Source organism: Saccopteryx bilineata, chromosome 6 (genome assembly GCF_036850765.1).
Source record: "Saccopteryx bilineata isolate mSacBil1 chromosome 6, mSacBil1_pri_phased_curated, whole genome shotgun sequence".
NCBI classification, from domain to species: domain Eukaryota; kingdom Metazoa; phylum Chordata; class Mammalia; order Chiroptera; family Emballonuridae; genus Saccopteryx; species Saccopteryx bilineata.
This window is the reverse complement of record NC_089495.1, coordinates 165,962,243-165,973,364: the sequence shown is the minus strand read 5'-3', so window position 1 is coordinate 165,973,364 and position 11,122 is coordinate 165,962,243. Positions and strand designations below refer to the sequence as shown.

General features: G+C 40.0%; 1 non-coding gene across 1 annotated transcript; it reads left to right on the top strand.

Annotated features, from left to right (window-relative positions):
* The first annotated feature begins 3,169 nt into the window (after positions 1-3,169).
* LOC136309648 (U1 spliceosomal RNA) lies at positions 3,170-3,331 on the top strand. Its single transcript, XR_010726340.1, has one exon. It is a non-coding gene; the product is annotated as a U1 spliceosomal RNA (small nuclear RNA).
* Positions 3,332-11,122: the final 7,791 nt, after the last annotated feature.

The window sequence follows — 11,122 nt, the reverse complement described above, 5'->3', positions numbered from 1 at the left end:
GTCCGACGTTCTATCCACTGCGCCACTGCCTGGTAGGGCTTCTTTTCTCTTATGAAGACATACTTCAGAATGTATTTTCAAAACTGCAAAGGCAGGGCCATCCTTTCAAAAGTCATTCAAGATCAGAAACGTAGATTTTTTTCCAAAAAAAAAAGATGTCTTGTTGTATCATGTGCCTGTGTTAGGAATTTTGTGACATGTCATCAATCAATAATCAGCACCAAATTTGCTCTAGAATATATGATTCCTGTCTACCATTTACAATTACCTTTCTAAATCAGGTATGGTCAGCACCCCTAAAGACCTAAATGGAAACTTGGAGCATATAAAGAACAGGTAAAACTCTGTACTTCCATCTTCAGGAAAATCATAATAATAACTATTCAAACCCATGATGTGTGTGAATATGCAGCACCCACTTGCACAACCATATGCAAGGACTTGGACTCTGTTCTTACATCCCATAGTCACCACATCAGAGTGGTTACTATGGTTAAAAGAACATATAGGTCATTTGATCCCAATACTTTAGACCCTTCACGTTTCCAACAAATGGTCTGTTGGCCTCTGCGTGAACATCTCTTGGGTCAAGGACTTGATTTGGGGCAGGGGAGTGAAAACACAAGATGGTATACAATACGGTGTGCAGATGTATCACAGAATCGGGCACCTGAAACCTGTTAACCAGTGCCACCACCACTAAATTCAATTTTAAAAAAAATTCAAAAAGCCTGACCTGTGGTGGTGCAGTGGATAAAGTGTCAACCTGGAAACGCTGAGGTTGCCAGTTCAAAACCCTGGGCTTGCCTGGTCAAGGCACATATGGGAGTTGATGCTTTCTGCTCCTCCCCCCTTCTCTCTCTCTCTTTCTCTCTCTCTCTCCCCCCCCTCTCTATAATGAATAAATAAAATCTTTAAAAAAAATTCAAAAAGAGAATGGATGTGCTTCCTCCTGAAGTTTTTATTTATTAGTAAATTGTATATACTTTGGGACTATTTGGAACAGGAGACCAGAAGAGGGTAGTGGTTCAGGGTATAAGCCTGGGTGATCAACAGTTATATTAGAGTTAGTTTTGTCTTTTACTAATTGACCTTAAAACAAATTCCTTAATATTTCTATCCCATAGTTTCCTCATCTGAAAAATGGAGGTAGTATCATTGCTTATAATCTTCTTTTCAGGATTCTGAGGATTAACTGAGGTGATGCCCAAAGCAAGGGTGTGAGGAGGCGAGGCAGGAACTGCCACACACGCATCTGCTCCTTCTGTGGTGGAGTGTCCGTGCTTCCTCAGCCTCTCTGTCTTGTATGTGATTGGTAGTTCCTCCAAAGTCCTGACCAACCAGATTTTTCTAAGTGTGCTCTTTCTGGACTAAAGTGTCTGGACTTGAATATTGCCCTTTCATGAGCATTCCATGTCTTAGAATAGTTAAACTCACTCTGATTTGCATTCAAGACATTATATTATTATTCATGCACTCAGGAATCTGGTTAGGTGTTTATATATTGTAGACATTTGCCTTTCTCCTGCTAGATCATGAGTTCCACAAGTATTTTTATTCTCTCTCGTGGCCTTCTATACCTGGTACATCACAGATAAGCCACAAATACAGTGTGTCCGTAAAGTCATAGTGCACTTTTGACCGGCCATACGATAGCAACAAAAGACGATAGAAATATGAAATCTGCACCAAATAAAAGGAAAACTCTCCCAGTTTTATACCTATGCAGTGCAGTTCAATGTGGGCTCACGCACAGATTTTTTAGGGCTCCTTAGGTAGCTATCCCGTGGAGCCTCTACAGACTCGTCACTGACTAATGGCCTACCAGAACGGGGTTTCTTCACCAAACTGCCGGTTTCCTTCAACTGCTTATCCCACCAAGTAATGTTATTCCTATGTGATGGCGTTCATTATAAACGTGCCGATATTCCCGTTGTGCTTTGGTCACAGATTCGAATTTAGCGAACCACAGAACACACTGAACTTTCCTCTGTACTGTTCACATCTCGACTGGCATGGCCATGGGCTGCTCCGCTGTATACACGGTGTTATGTCATCATCTGCGCATGCACACAAGATGCCACATCATCCTACAGAAACTGGGAGGGTTTTCCTTTTATTTGGTGCAGATTTCACATTTCTATTGTCTTTTGTTGCTTTCCTCTGACCAGTCAAAAGTGCACCATGACTTTATGGACACACTGTAATTATCACACTCAAGTTCAGCTTTGATTCTGAATTTGAATGTGATATCTAATTTTAGAACATTATTATCACCCCAAAGAACAGACCCCATACCCATCAGTCATCATTATTCATTCCTGCCTTCAACCCAAGCCCCAGGGAATCCCTAGATTTGCCTATTGTAGACAATTCATAGAAATGCAATCATATAGCATTTGATCTTTTGACTGGTTTCTTTCATGTAGCACTGTTTTCAGAATTCATCATGTATCTGATATTTATTACAATGAGCATATATCATTTTTTTTTCTTTCCCCTGCCAGGTAATAACTCCTTGTATGGATGTGCCCTACTTGTTTATCCGTTAATCAGTCAATGATAAACATTTGGGTAGTTCCCCACCCTAGCTATCAGTTTTAGTGTGTGGACCATCTAATGAGGTTCAGCGGGTGATGGGTAGAGGGTGATCTTCATTTTGAGTAAATGACGCACTTCAAGGTGCATCCTAGGTCTGAGATGGCCCACGAGTGGCACGCATGCCCCACTGCCCTGTGCCCTGGGTACTCAGATCCTATGCTGTAGTGATTGTTTCTTCTTTTCTTAGATTTTTGTTGTTTTTTTTTAATCATATCAATACTCTATGAAGCATTACATTTTGCTTTCTGGAAGCTCTGTTACTCAGACTCAAACATCTTGGAATGTGGGAAAGAAAGGGCCTACTGAGTTGTAGTATAGTTTGCTCAGCCATGAGCCTCTTTTTTTGTTTGTTTGTTTGTTTGTTTTGTTTTTTTGTTGTGGTGGTGGTTTTACAACCACTTCAGACCAGAAGCAATGCTGTGTGGGTCCCACTAGTCTGGGTGCCCATGTATGTGAACACAGGACATCTTGGAAGAGAGTCTCTACCATCTTAGTTTCTTAAGTGCATATACTATCCCCCTGCACAGACACACACAAACATGTACTTTTTAAAAATTATCCTTCACAAATATTTACCTGGCCAGAGAGAACCACGATCATGAAGGTGGCTTCCCCAGGGTGAGGCTTATCCATTGCATTCTGAAGTGCTGACCCTTGCAATTTCCCCAAATGTGAGAAACTCAACTGAGTAATTTGTGGTAGTGGGGGACTGTATTCATGCTCTCCCTTAAAAGAAAAAAATTATACTTCACTGCAGACAAACATGCCAGTCTCTTTCCAAATACCTTTTAAAAATAGGTGCTTTCTCCTCATTCACACTAAGTTTCCCAAAACTCCCACCCATTTAGCCTCACAAACCTCAGTTAACCCTGAAAAGTTTCTAAATATGCTTAATTATTTAGCAACTTAAAATGCAAACTGTACTTAGATATGGAGTTTCTATGAGGTTTTCCATTAAGGCTTTGTGTTATTCTGTGACATATATTATTTCTTTGAAAAATAAATATTTTATTGACTATAAAAGAAAATGCATAACTATATTCTACAAGAATCTTTTTTTTTTTTTTTCTAATTTAAACTCTAACTGCAAAATAGTTTTTACCTTTCTTTTACTCAGGGTATGTTTCTGTGCTACAGTGAGGAAAATTTCCAGAAGAACTCAAATTTTCTATATATTGTGCCATCCACTTTCCTCCATAGATAACCCTTTACTCCTTCATTTTCTGCAATGAACTCCGCGGTGGGCAAAAGTAGCGGTAACATATCAATACAGATGCCTGCAGTCGATCTGAATAGTTTTCTGTGCACTCAAAAGCCTTCGGTTTGAACAAAAGTCTGATGTTCTTTTATATACTGATGAATATTGACTTAGCTTGAAAAAAAAACTAATTAAAAATATTCTGGAAAATGCAAGCATTGAAACAGCCGAGAGGAATTAGGCTCCCGCAGTGTGAACTACCTGTGTGCATGCGGAGTGGTGAAGTTCCTCAGATCCTCAGATCAAGCTTAGTTTCGAGAAACCAAGCAAAATGATGATCTTACTCTTGTCCCCAAATGATAAAACAAAAGCCTGGTGAATGCACACACTGCATCCAAGTGTGAATTCCGATGTCTTCAAAATTCTTTTGTTCTTTTAATTTGTAGATAACTAAAGACTAAAACTGCGGGCTAAGCGGGCTTAGTTCACGATGAGCGAAGGAGATGCACGGAGTAGGGTTTTTGTTATCCTCTCCTGTCCACCAGCCCCTCACTCTGGAATTTCATTTTGCAGTTTATCAGAGCAAATGCCTTCCCAGCCTGCCCTCTGCCGCCCTGTTTGCCGAGTTCCGCGGGGTTTACCCGCAGGTTCTACCTCAGTAAGTCGCATTCAGGCAACTGCATATTTCATTTAGACCTTTTGCAATGACTGGGCCAAGGTCAGTTTTATATTCTACTGAGATCATAAAGTGACACTTGAGATAAACAGAGTGTTTACTTTCTCCATGTGAGCTGAGGCTGATATGTAAATTTATTCCCATTCTTTCATCAAATTTGCATTTACCCTCTTAGCCAAACACTACAGGGTTCCAAATCAAACAGTTTTAATGGTGGTCAACTCTTTATGATGGATGGCCATATCAGAGAAAAAGCAACAGCAATTTAGATTAAAATGGAAAGCATAGAGGAAACATACCTCTCCTCTTAGGTTAGTGGTAATTGGATGAACTTTCCATACAAGAGGTGTTTTGATGCTTCGCTGCTTAGCAGTAATTACCACGGTCTTCCGGCTTTGTGTGGCCTGCTCTGCCCTGGTTATCTGCTGCAAACACACCACACTCACCTATCATCAGTATTTCTTTTCATCAAATAAACCAAGTACCTCTAAACAATTCTTTATATTAAAAAAAAAAAAGCAAAAAGAAAGGAGAGCATAAAGGGAAGACTTGCTCATCTCTGCAAATTGAATACCTCTTGGCTAAGTCTACAAGAAAGAGACACAATAAATATTGAAAATACACAAAGTGGAACATGAAAAACAAAAGCCTTGTTTCTGTAGACAAGAGTTGCCTTCCTATGAGATTACTGTTTCCAGCGTGTAGTTCTACAAAGGTGCATGGGCCCCCAGGGAAGAGGGTGTGTGATTTACTCTAAGGTGAGCAGGAATCTCACAGGTAAGAAGCCAAGAGTATCCAAATAGCCTCCAGGCCTGTATGAAAAGCCACTACCAGAGGTTCAAATCTCTCTGATGCAGTTATCCAGGGGAAACTCGGAGAATATGAGGGATGAAATTAGTACCCGTGTTTGCTCTCTGTTCTTTCTGAACAAAAGGAGCTATTTCTGTGTTATGAGTTTGTAAAACAGAGGGGATTAAGTAATGGGACCACACAACTCATTGCTTTCATGCTGGGGGCTGGGTTAGGCAAAGGCAGAGCCCCCTGCAGTAGTAGTCCTACCTGAACCTTGGGCAGTTTGGGCCTTGCTTGGAGAGGAAATGGAGCTTGGGTGCCTGCTGCATAGCTCTTCTTGTGTTGTGTTCTGTTTTGGCTCCAAATTCAATGTAAGCAAGTTCAAAGCAAAGGGTCTTTGAGACAGGCTGCACAAAGAAGAAAAAAATGCTTTCTCTGTGGGGGTTGGGGGGTGGCTCCTGACTTCTGCTTCCTGTAAGGAATGAAAAATGAAGACTGTTGGCACTAAGCTTAGCAAAGCTAGCAAGGTTACCTAAGATCTCCCACTTGGAATGTCAGACACATAGTAAATGGCTTGATCCAGCAACAGAACTAACATAACTCACACCATCTATACAAGACAAGGGTCTATGCCAATTTCAGTGCTTGTCTTATGAAGAAGCAGCTGAAGAAAAAGAAAGAAAAGAGAAAGCAAAGAGGCAAGGCAGTGTGTGGGGGGAAGGCGGGGGGACACAGTTTTCTTTTCAGTGTGGCTGTCAAATGGCGATCTAATTGTGGCTGGGCTGCAGGAGAGCAGATAGCTTTTCTGAAGCCGCAAGTATTTCTGCCATTCACGAGGCCAAAGGATGCCACACACAGTCTGTTTGTTCAACATAAGCAAACAGATTGTAAACTGGCTGATAATTTTTGTACTGACAATGTCATTTACAGCTGTCAGCCTTTCGTCTGCCTTGTTTGCTTTATTCAAATATGAACCAAGTGGACCTCCCTTCCAGCACTTTCTTCTGCATTAAAATCACATCCATTCCCTTCCAAGCTGTCTTATCTAAAATTCATTGGAGGCCAATCAGTTGGCTGAATGCTTTGTTGTTTCCATGGAGGCAAGAAGTCCAGTGTGGACTTTAGGGGATTAGGAAGTTTCAGATTTACAGCCTTGAAGTGCACATTTCTTTCAGTTGGCTCCTTTTGATTGCACAGAGGCAGGAAATTTAAATATAATTTTATGTCTGAGCTGGAAAGCAGTACTTTAAAAATGTAGTGATTCTAGTTTGCAGCTCTATCAGGCCAGCTCTTGATTTTCCCTCCATTGGTTTTGTCCTTGGAATGTGCTGCCTTTGGGACACATAATGACGTTTTTCTTGTGGGACTCTGGGTCACCACAGATCATCTGCTGGCTGGCACCACTCAATCTCACCTCTTCTCCACGTTGGTGCCTGCCTGCCAGGATGCTGCCTACAAACACAAAGCCTCCTTTGCTGTTAGTGGAGGGAGGTCACAGTACTTGCTGTTAGTAATTCACATCAGACCAGCTATCTGGTGGCAGGTAGACAGTTGCAGCTGTTGTCACTTTGTTCAGAAGGTGCAGCACACTCTAAAAAAAAACAAAACAAACAAAAGCAAGGTAGCAGCATGGTTGCCTACCTCTCTGCATCTGGTATAGGTAATTTGGCTTCAAAAGTTGCTGATTCCAAGATGTACTCAACTCTGAGATTCAGCCTCATGTGTCCAGGGCAGCATCAACCCAGAGTCATCTTTTCCATGGGAGGGGGATTGCTGCTTTTGTTGGAAAGAGTGGTCTTTCAGAAAAACTGTGATTCCCGGTCTCTAAGTCTAATGAGTCAGAGCCCAAATACCATCTGGATATATTATGCAACTTACTACTTAATTTGGAACCTTTAAAACATAGTATCACTGGCTGATGCCTTCTGATTTGATTCATGGCTATGGCAATTTGTTTAAACTCACATTTCATCAGTCCTTAAAATGGACACAATGTTGATCAACCCCAATAAATGGAAACTGAGAATAAAGCATATATAACAAGAATTTAATCACAAAACTTTTACATGTATAAATAATGTTAGGTGTTAGTGTAGGTAACTAATCAGACATTAGCGGAGGGACAAAGAGGGAAAATAAATATCAACTGTAAACATAATCAGCAATTGATAACCAGGTGACTGACCATGGTTTTCAAGGTCTTGATGTGGCCTAAGGCAGTTGCCACCAATAAGGAACATGAGCAAAGGGACCAACAAATAGGGCGTGACCTCTGTGTGACCTTCCACCAGGGACACCAGCCATAGAAGGACAAAATGATGGAAAAGAGCATGGACATGGCCTCAAACAGAAGAGTGCAGGCGCAGGACCGCCCACCACTGCAGAGACATGAGCATGCAACCGGCGGGAACAAAAGGGCGGGGGTCAGGGGGCAATCAGGAGGCCGGAGAATGCCCAGTCAAGCATGAAAATCTATGTAACCAAGCAGGGCACTCAGATTGGTGTCAGTCACCCACTTGGAAATCTTCCGAGTGTATTCTTCTCCCTTTGCCAATAAACCTCGGTGTGTGTTTTTGTTGTTGTTGTTGTTGTTGTTGTTTTTTTGCTATTTGCATTTTTTGACTGAAATTCTTCTTTCTAAGATAAGATCCAAGGACCTCAAAACTACTTTGGGGCCAGTGACATTAAGGTCCATCCCAACCCATATTTGCAAGTTTTTCTTTAGGTCAACCATAGCCAGCCTCAAATACCTGTTTAGTATGAACTTTTAGCTTAAGAAGCAGAATTCTAGTAAGTGTACCAAATAAATAACATACAGGAATTTATCTGAGATTTAGTTTCATGTTGGATAAAAACTAATAGAAAGTATAACTTTAATATAAATTAAAGTTTCAGAGAAAAGAGGTCTAGTGCTGCTAAATGCAGACTATTCATTCTATCTACTTAGTAAATGTAAAAAGAACAAAGCATTTGGAAATTTGGTCATTTTATGTGATAACCAGTGTACTGTCATAAAATAGACTATATTACTTACTGGTAAGTGAACCAGCCAGTGGTCCCAATGCTTGTCTTGGTTTTGAAAGACCACTACCTTCACTGCATCTGAGTCCTCAAATCCCTGACATCATAGTAGCTTTTCTTGTTGAGAAAGAATTAGTTTTTGTTTATCATCTTTAAGATTTAAATTCCATTCTGCTGTATGTGGGGAGAAGCAGTATATTTCGCAGAAACTTGTCAATATCTTGCTGCTTTCAGTATTTTTGAGATTATTATAATTTTTAACACTGTTAATTAAAACTTATCTATTTATTTTCCATGTAATTTAGATACTATACAGTTGATCAATCACTAAAGTATGGCCTGACCTGTGTTGGTGCAGTGGATAAAGTGTCAACCTGGAATGCTGAGGTCCCCGGTTCAAAACCCTGGGCTTGCCCAGTCAAGGCACATATGGGAGTTGATGCTTCCTGCTCCTCCCCCCTCCTTTCTCTCTCTCTCTCTCTCTCTCTCTCTCTCTCTCGCTTCTCAAACATTAATAAATAATAAAAAATAAAATAATTTTAAAAATCACTAAAGTATGTATCTAGCACCTATCTCTTCCTATATAAAAATGTACATTCTCACACTTTATGTTGAATTTCAAATAGCAAGAAGCTCTGAATACTGAAATTTTGACACCAGACTCAACAGGTGGCTAAAACTAGCGTGCACTAAACAGAGAATATGTATGTAAAGTTCATGCTTGTTCTGCATTTGCCGCAGAACTTTCTGTGCTTGATGATAGACTTGCTCACCCAGACTTCACTAGAGATGTTATTAAATGCATGCAATATTTCCCATATGACCTTTTAAAGTCCCTGAATTGCTAGATGTTGAAATACATTTGGACCCAAGAGTTTTAGACAGCATAGGGCATTACTTGTCTAAGGTACATTCCATGCAGCTCTGTAGAAAGCGGGGTAACACTCTAGCAAACCATTGAAACTTAGGGCTAACTGTGCTCTGCTATGAACAGACAAGGAGGGATATCATAATTAGAATGAGACTATGTTGCCCTGTTCATACACAAGGGTGTGGAGACTAATTGAAGGGTAAGATGCTATAGTGGTAGATTTGGCACGGACTTGATGTCTGGCACAGACTAGGTAGAGGGGAGAAAAGAAGAGAGGATACAGAAAATAGGACAAAATAGAAATAAATGTGTAATCTGAACAAATGGTGCATGCTAATTTTTTGCACTATTATTGCAATACTTCTATAAGCTTGATGTTATATCAAAATATTTTTAGAAGTTAATAAAACCTCGAAAGGAGCAACAAAGAAGGAGAAAAAAAGAAGATTGTTGTATAATGTTTCCTGTCTCTTTTCTGTCAAGTGGCTGACGTTCAAGTGAGAGAGTAGACAGACACACAAGAAGCGAAATAAGAGAGTATGGAATAACAGGAAACAGTGAGTGGAGGGAAAATGAGAGAACAAAGCCACCTCTGAAAACCATATTTTAATGTTATCTAAGTCTCAGTAGGAGCTTACTGAATACTCCCAAGTGTAGACCCCTGGCCAGACTGCTTAATCTCTGGCTCAGTTTCTTCAACTGTAAAATGGGAGCAACATAGAACTCACTGAGTAAGATTGCCATGAAAGATAAGCAAGTCGAGTTCAGAATCAGCCGATATATAGTAAACACTCAACAGACTTTTGCCATCTTTATTCTCAGGACGCATACTGCTGTTATTATTGCTGTTTTCCAGGATGGTGCACCAAGAGCTTCCCGTGCATTAGGTCCCTTTTCCCTACAACAGCCCTAAAGAAAGCCACATTTATGGGCAGGTGAGCAGGTCAGCTAGTCAGTCCCTGCCTCCACCTCCTCTCTCTCTGGCACATTTGCTCACAGATATGGTATTCTGCTCTTAATAACTGATTCTCTGGAAAAAAAAAGTGTGTGTGAGTGTTTATTTACTTACAGAAATTACCTAAATGTGTGCCATACAATTTACAAACAATTATAAAATATAAAATACTCATTTTAAATTTCATATAGCCAACTGATTTCAACATAACGTTTCTGTTGGTTTTTGTTGGGCTTTTGTATTCATAGCCAAATTATGGTTGTGATTCAACTATGATTATTGAAAACTGGACCACAAATAAATTCTTAATTCTATCAGATTTAGCAACAAGTTGCTCACCTCATTGATGAACAAGTACAACTCCAAAATGGACATTGGTTGCTATTTCTTGTTCATGTTTCTTACCTAGTAAAACGAAAGGGGAAAAAATGAAAACATGATGGAACTTCATCTGGTCATCAATAGTGTGAGCGGTTTCTTTGCTAAATTGGAGAATAGTTCTCAAATACTACAAGAATATTTCCTCAAATGTGTGTGCTTTTCCAATATAATAAACACTGCATACTTTTACATTTAATCTGCTATGTTAACATTTCTTTCACCATTTTCTTAAATCTAGTTAAAAAAACAACAACAAATAAATCTAGTTCTGATCTGTAGCATTTGCCAGTTTCCATGGTGTAAATACTTCCACTGGGGCTGGTCTCAAGCTATCAACTGAACATGGCTTTGGAAGGAGATGCCAGCAGTACACCACTATTTACAGATTTCACGAAGGAAGTAAAATCTGAACTTAAGGTTCGGAGAAAGGGTAAAAGTTTTATAGACAAAAATGGAGGAAGGGGGATCCCAGGCAAAAGATACACCTGAAAGAAAAGCAAAATAAGGAAACTATTTTGACACAGAGTCAATGAAGGGCCTTGAAAAGGCGCTAACACAGGTGGAATCATGGGAAGGAAAATCTAGAGTCAGACTTAAAAGGATGCTGAGTACCATTTTTATCTTAAG